This window comes from Carettochelys insculpta, chromosome 4 (genome assembly GCF_033958435.1).
Source record: "Carettochelys insculpta isolate YL-2023 chromosome 4, ASM3395843v1, whole genome shotgun sequence".
NCBI classification, from domain to species: Eukaryota; Metazoa; Chordata; order Testudines; family Carettochelyidae; genus Carettochelys; species Carettochelys insculpta.
The window spans coordinates 124,288,814-124,297,204 of NC_134140.1; positions in this window are offsets into that span (position 1 = coordinate 124,288,814).

The window sequence follows — 8,391 nt, forward strand, 5'->3', positions numbered from 1 at the left end:
GCACTTTCAAATTGCACGCGGCCATCATTATGCTAATGAGGCATTGCATGTTCATGGTAGTGCCTCATTAGCATCTGCCAAAATCCCTCATTACCATGCCCATTCTGAAAGGAGGGGGATAGTGTAGACGTGGCCAAGCTGTTAGCAAGTGAAGTACAAGTGACTGTTTAAATGAAGGCATCATAGGATAGGTTGAATTTAAGTGTCTTGTTCTTTCTTTTATTGGGTTAACCATAACCACAACTCACAGGAACATTTTCACAACAACCCGTGGAAAGTGGCAAGTTCACAAAGCAGTTTAATAAACAACATGTGCTGCAAAAATCTACCTTGTTAACAGATTTTACTACTATTAGTTTTAAACCACAACTTTCAAAACAGTAAAGCAGTGATACCACGTTGAGTACTCCAACAAGTGTGCGATTAATCAAATCATTCTTTGGTTTAGGTAGCTAGGGCTATGGTGCCTGGATGGACCAAGCTGAGAATGCCAGCACAGCGCAGACTACAAGGACTAGGATAGACAAGCCCCAAGATCAGTGATTTATTCTACAATTAGGTTCCCCAAGCCAGTAACAAAACAACTTCTCCAAGACCACGCTGGTTGACCAGAAATGAACTACAGTCCCCTTTAAGCAATCCAGCCTTTGGCTCCCACTAGACCATGAAGTTGAATACAGTGAGAAGTTATTGAAAACCTTATTCACCAGACTTATCATTCTACCAATCTCGAAGGATCAGACACATTACTCACCAAAGCAAAGACCATTTTGGATCTCACCCAAATATATGCAAGAATTACAGCCAATCCTTATTGACAAAATGTAAGATTTATTAAGAAAAAAAATATAGAGTTAAGTGCTCAGTATGCATACAGATGTGTAGCTAGTCCTTAAGCCACTTCATAGCATGGATGCTGAGGCTCCTGATTTGTAAAAATCTTTCTGAAATCAGTATAAAGGGCTATAGTCCTGTAGGTAGTCCAGGTAGAGAGTATGTTCACATTCTTCGACATCCATGAGACTATGAACCCATCAGAGTAAATATGCACATCTCAGGCATGTGGCTTAGACACCTTCCCTGTCAAAGTTTAAGCAGCTCAGGCCTGAAGCCTCTGTTATAGTGCTGAAAGGTAATTCCACCATATGGGCTTTGATGGAAGGGGGCCATCCGATCTTCTGTCAATGGGTCCTTTCTCAGACAATACAAGACAATAGCCATTCAAATTTCCGAAACTAAATTCTCAGAATTACTTGTGGAGTTCCAAGTTTTAAAGAAGTGAGGACAATAATATTAGTACACTCCAAGTCCCATCACAATGGAATAGAGTAACGAAGCATTATGAGGCAAGAACAGACTTTAAGCATCAACGGGCTAAACAGATCACACTTTTAAACTTCTAACAAGATGCATGTCAACACAGAAAAAAAAATCACTCAATTCTCTAACAATGCACCCATGTTAAAGATTCAAGTCTACTTAAGGTGGCTTTGATAACTATCCACAAGGAATGGCTTTTTTATGTTGGAGAAATGATGCAACAGCAGCTCAAATTAAATCTGAGCACTCCTGTTCAAATCTGGCAGGCAGATGCTAGATTCAGTGGTGCTGACAGCCCCTGTGGGACCCGGAGGTAGGTGGGAGGAGGGCCCAGCTCTGCACCCTGGAAGGAGTGGGACCAAGAGTGGAAGGGGCAGGACTTAGGGTAACCAGACCTGGGGGACCCGCCCCCCCATGCTTCCTCAGAGCCATGCATGGAGCAGCAGCTCAGTATTCCATGGTATTTCAGAGCTGCTCAAGTAGCATCAGCGGCAGCTGGAACTCTGGGCACCTTTGAAACACTGGGCCTAGGGGCAACTGCCCCCTTTGAACCCCACAGCCCTCTGCTGGCAGGCCTAACTAGATTCCTTCTCTGAGTGTTAGCTGAATCCGAAAAGGAAAATCCCATTTCTGCTTCCATGGCTGTGGAAACAAACTCAGCTCTTCTTGGGTGCCTGGTATTGTACCTAAAGCTTCCCAGTGCCTCTAGTGGAGCCTTCCCTCCCTTTTCATATTAAGCGCTCCTGGCACGGTCCACGAATCTCTCTTGCTAAGCTTCAGAGGGAGATGCACTGTCCACTCAGTACACCCAATTCCTTCTCTGGGGCTGCGAACTGAGGCCACTAGCATCCCTAAGCGAGGCTGGGAAAGGCTTCTGTGCGTAAGAGCTGGGCTAAAGCCAAAACCGTCTATTCCCTTGTGCATACACATTCCCCATGCACAGAGCCACCCCCTTCTAGCAGCCAGCTATCCTTCACAGCAAGCGCTGTGCAAGGCTCTCACAGGTTCCCTCATTCCCTTTCCCCTTCCTTTCCTGTTGCTCGTGGCCAAAGGAATGCTGGGAAATGTAGTCCCCGCCTTGCGCCAGGGTCCGTTCTTTGGGCAGGGAGGTGGCCAAGGAACTATGGCTCCCAGAGTACTTTGAGCTCTCAGATCCCATCATGTCCCGCAGGTTCCCACTGCACGGTGCAGTAGGGAGGAAGGGAGAGATACAGGGCTCTTCTGAGCTTGCGGCTGGTGCCATGGCCCAATGTTAAATCTGCCACTGACATTACTACATCCAGCCAGTTACAACAGGCTACATAAAAGGCCCCAGTCATACAGACAAGGAGTTGTTCATACTGTTCTACGTACTATACACTGAAATGTAAGTATGATCTTTCTGTTTATAGTCCAATGGATTTATTATATGATATGGCAAAAATAAGAAAGTGAGGAATTTTTCAGTAATTGTGTGTTGTGACCCCTTGAATGCCATGACATAGAGATTTAAGGTAAAAGGCCATAAAGCCTTAACTCTGTCATTTTTGAACAGGCATCCTGCCCAGACCCCACACCCTACTCCTGCACGCTACCTGCCACCCAGACCCCCACAACCCCCAGCCCACTTCCTGTACGCTGCCTTCCATACAGTTCCCCTATGCCAGCCCCCCTCCCTCTCACTCAGACCCCCCAGTCCCTATCCCCTTCCCTGGCAAGCTGTTTCTGTGCCTTGAATCCCTCATTTTAGTCCTACCTCAGAGCCTACAAGCTCCATTGGTGCCTCATAATTTAGAAGGTTAAATGATTACTTTTGCATTGCTATTGCAATGACAATGGTTTTTCATGCAGAGGTGTGCATAAAATATTAATAGTAAAACAGTTTTGGTGGTGGTACCTTGCTAGTCCAATGTTATTGCTAGGGTTTAACCCCCAGGGAGTGTCCCCGTGAGACACCAGGAGTGGCTCAATCTTTCCAGGTCAGGCATAAATATCAGTGTACTCTTCTAGCTCCAGGCCTCCAGAAAAGTTAAGCTAGCATGGAAGGAGCCCTGAACCTTGATCTCACCCCTGCCCCCACAGTGCTGGAGCAGGATGGGAGGGACAGAGTCTGCAGGTTTCAGTGGGTTTGGTTTTGTTTAGTTTTTGTTGCAGTGAGCAAAGACAGCAACATTTTGCTTGTTATAGGCTTTGATGCCTCCTGTGGTACATGGGTGTGTCCAGAATCGCAACTAATCTGAGATCTATTTTTTCCTAGCTAGCAAATCTGCATGACAAGTGATGTTTGTATATTTAATATTGCTTTTCACAGCCTCCTGGCTCTGAATGTAGCATAGTTAAACTTTACTCTTCAATTATAAATTACCTTTTTTTTTTCAATCTGTGTACTAATTGGTCTGTAATTGAATGCAGTTGCTGAACAAGCAACCCCTCTGATTTTGTCTCAGTCCCACCTTTTTATGTTAAGACAACAAATCTATCTGTGAATACCACACTACAGTCTGCAATTTCCTTACATAATCTCAAAGGGCTAGCTGTGTTGGTCTGTAGCTTCACAAAACACAAGGAGCCCTGTAATGCCTTAAAGAGTAAGAATTTCATTTATTAGGTCATGAGCTTTTGTGGGTAAGACCCACTTCATCAGATGTGGAGGAGAAATAAGAAGCCAGCCCTGGATTCCAATTCCTTAAAGTTAAGATAAGGCACAAGTATTTTTGGCTTAGGAATGGCAACTGCTGCATTATAGGTTTACAATACTTTCTGAAAGTAAATGCACTGAATTGCAAGGGAAAGGGGTGTGTTATTTGCTAAAATACTAGATTTAAATGATATTTCTTACAGCAATTGCTCTCTGTTTGGGGCAGGTACTTCTGACACCCCCATGGGATATCTTGCTGGAGATACCCATCCTACATGTTAGTGTTCAGTGATCTGAACTTATTAGCATATATTTCAATTTGTTGCCATGGCCATCTTGTGGTTTTGTGTCTAGGGATTTAATGCATGCACCTGTTAGGTGCCCTCAGTGCGTTGCCATGACACTCTTGTGGTCGGAACCGTGCTTGCATGGTCTGCTGCTCCTGTTCAGCACTCTGTTTTTAACTCCCTGACACTTGAGGTTTGCAGCTTCAGCGTTCAAACTTTCTGTTCAAAGTGCACAGACCTCAAGCCATAGGCTAAGCAATGAAGCTAATAACCGACAGATTATAGACAATACCAGGTTTACAATGGCTCCAGTGGTGTTGCGGTGCTCAGAAGGGACTTGGTCACGTACCCTGAGGTTCCCCCTTCTTTACCCGTTCTTTGCAAGGCCCTGCCCTTGCTCCAGGCTGTTCTCCTGCAAGTCTGGCATGCCTCTCCCACCTCTCCACCCTGCACTGCTTGCTTCTCTCTGCACCCTTTCCCTGGTGCAAGCAGGGGATGGGATCTTGGGGGGAAGCAGCCAAGGAATAGAGAAGCTGTACGGTGAAACATGAGCGGGACCTTGCTGAGGGAGAGGCTGAGTGAGAGTAGAGTGCAGGCAGGGCCATGGCCCGGACTTCAGGGCCTACAGAAGATTAAGCTGGCCCTGGATACAAGCTAGCGGCTCCTTGCCTTACTGCTGAGTACAATAAAGACAGTAAGAAAGGCAAGGCAGCGAATATACCGACTACACCTCTCCTATAGATATCTGGTTTCATCTTGGAATCTAAGCTCAGTTTTATTGCACTGATAGAGTCTTGCTCTGCTTGGGGGAGGGACTTTGGCAAGGGGCCAAGTGAAGGGAGGGGAGGGGCATGGGGAAAGGGGAAGGTTGGGGTGGGTGCCACAGAGGCCAGGCAGGGATTGGGCCTGCGGCAGTGGGGTTGCCCTGGGGTGCATGGGAGTTGCCCCAGGCCCTGTGCTCCCCTAGGGATGTCCCGGGTTTATAAGTTCGGGAAAGGGTAAGAAAAATTATTAGGCGCTTGGAACAGGTGCCGTATGAAGAGAGACTAAAAAGACTGGCACTTTTCAGCTTAGAAGAGCGGAGACTAAGGGGGGTTATGGTAGAGGTCTATAAACTCAGGACAGCTACGGAGAGAGTGAACAAGTAAAAGTTGTTTCCATAAGATGAGAACTAGGGGTCACCAAATGAAACTAATGGGGAGTGGGTTTAAGACTAACAAAAGGAAGTTCTTCTTCACTCAGTGCACAGCAGGCCTGTGGAACTCTTTGCCAGAGGATGGTGTGAAGACCAAGACTTTAACAGGCTTCAGAAAAGAGCTAAATAAATTCATGGCGGACAGGTCCATCAATGGCTCTTAGCCAGGCTGGGTAGGAATGGTGCCCCTAGCCTCTGTTTGTCACAGGCTGGAAATGGATGACAGGAGAGGGGTCACTTGATGATTACCTGTTCTGTGCACTCCCTCTGGGGCATCTGGTGTTGGTCTCTGTCGGAAAACAGGTCAGCGAGCTAGATGGACCTTGGTCTGACCCAGTATGGCCATTCTGGTACAGCATGCTACAGTTCTACCTTGAATGCACACCAGAGCCCTAACTATTTGCACCTCTTTCCTTCCCAGAGGGAGCCAGACTGTTTGTAGCTGTCTGCCCCAGCTGGGTGGGCTCGGTGCTAAAGACCATTTTTGGCTCTGCCTGGCCCAGAAGGAAAGAACTCTCTGATAGCTGGTTATAGGCTTTTAATTGCTGTCTAACAGATGTGCTATACCCCATCTAGGGGCTGGAATTTGTACCTAAAAGACTGTTATTTGCAATCTGCCGGCAGGGAGATAAAGTGGCTTCCACCCCTGCTTGGGAGCTGGAACTGCTACAGTGAGCCAATAAGGACTTTAGCAAGTTAATGGTTCATTCCCAATTCTCACTGTCCAGTGGATTTTTTGCAGGAAAGTGGAGCAGGAATTGGAGTACAGATGTGAGCCACCGACGTTTGTGTGATGACTAGTAGGAGAAAAAATGATTAATTGCCTTCACAGCAACTGCTGTGTTTTGAGATGCTGTGTACATAAACATTCTCATGACCCTTTGTCTTTCTCTCTGGTTTGGAAGTGTTGTCATCCTCCTGGTTCAAAGGAAGCGAGAGGGAGTGGGGGAAGCCCTGCTTTTTAGGCCCTTTGATACAAGGACAAAGACGTGGAAGATGTATGTCCTGCCCCAAAGGTACCATTGTCAAAATTTTCCTACCTGGGTGCATGTCTTGAAGCACAGAAGTTACTGGAGAGGTAAGTAACCATTGTTTTTGTTGGTTAGTTTGTTTTCTGGACTCTTCAGGGTACTATGTTAAGACACTAAGTAACTCGGTATGTGTATAAAATACAGAAAAAGATATTCTGTTCTAAAGGACATGTAGCAAGACTGTGCGTGAAAGACTTCCAAAATCTCACAGACACACACTCTCTCACATGCATATTAAGTATCCATTCCATTCCCTCTCTTTCTTCACAGAATAATTAAGCATACCTTCTGTCATGAATGAATGCCTCTGAAGGGTTAAACCCAGTGAGAGGGTTTTCTGTGGGAAGCAGCCAGGTGAGCCAACGGGGAGAAAGAGGGATTCTTTCTAAACTGGAACAATTGTAGGCTAAGGGATCTTAGTCTGTGTGCCTGATGCAAAGAGAGACAGACCAAGATAACTGATCTTAAGCAGGCTTAATCCCGTAAATATCCTGGCCACATCATGATTAGAGCATAGATGTGTAGGTAGAAAGGAAATGTTTAATTAGATGTGATAAGGGTAGTTTTATTTTGGATTTGGTGTGGGCCTTTCTAGGCTGGTTGATGCACTTTTCCCCTGTACTCTGTAACCTATAAACTGAATCCCAGGGAAGTAATTCTCTGTGTTCTAATCTTGATGTTTTGAGTTGCTTTACTACACTCAGCAACCAAGTATGTTTATTTACTTTCTTGGTATTTTTTCACCTTTTGTTCTGTCAATAAATTACTCTTTAAGGCAACGGTTTGTTTTCTGTGTCCTGAAGGAGTGTCTGCGTATCTGCATGCCCAGAGTAAAGGGTCAGCTACCAGATAACAGTTTTTTGTTTCCAAGCTATTTCCTGTCACGGCCGGAAAGATGGAAGCTGTTCAGTTTTTTTCTCCTGGTTTGAGTAGGTGGTCCATGCCTCAGAACCATATAGCAGGATACTCAATACACACGCCTGGTAGTATCTTTGTTTTCGTTGTCAGTTTAGGATTGTTCCATACTTGCTTCGTAATGTGGAGTAAGATTTGAAATATTTAGTAGCCTGTGAGGTAATGTGGCCTATCCTTTGGGATTGGTACAACTTTATTATATGATGATGAAGAGCTTCAGTGACCCTCATCATAGTTGACTTGGGTGTCTGGGTGGAGACCTAAGCTAGGCTGCTTTAAGGAAACAGTATTGTTGGCGTCTGGTAGCCAGTTTAGGTGTCCTAGCAGCTGCTTTGTGCTGGTTTGGCAAAGCTAAGTATTGACATATCCACCAGCTTTGGACCGTGACCTTTGCCTTTCTTTGAGTTCACTGTAATTGAGTGACCTCAGCTGGCTTCCCTGGCGTCCCAGTCACAAAAGGTCATCAAATAAAATTTAAAAAATAAGCCAACAAACTTTCTTCTGTTTAATATAAAAAACAGGTCATGAATATAAGTGAGCAACCTGAATTTTAGTGGAATCTTTGACAAATGCTTTGGGGAAATAGCTTTGTGTCCACTCTGTGGGGGATGGCCAAGAGTTTGTCAAACTCTCTCTTGTTTCTGGAGGCATTATTTCCCTTCTATCCCTGGTCCCCATTGTTTTGCCTAACTTTCTAATAAATTTTCAGGAGGGCCTCAGACGTAGTGATTAAGTAACATTGACAGAAGAACTGGGAGGATGACATGCTGGGTGATATTCTGTAGCAGTGCTGGCAAGCAACAGTGAAGTTGTTTGCTGGTTTTATCATCACATGGAAGAGGCCCTGAAGAATTAATTTTCATGTTCGTGTATAACACATGCTCTAACCATAGTTCCTGTACAATGGTAAATGATATAAGGCAGGAGATGACACATTTAAGTAACTGCTGAGAACAGAGGCATTCTGGTGACTAAACTCCTAATATAGGGAGCCTGCAGGGAAATTAAAAGGCATAGTTGAGATGG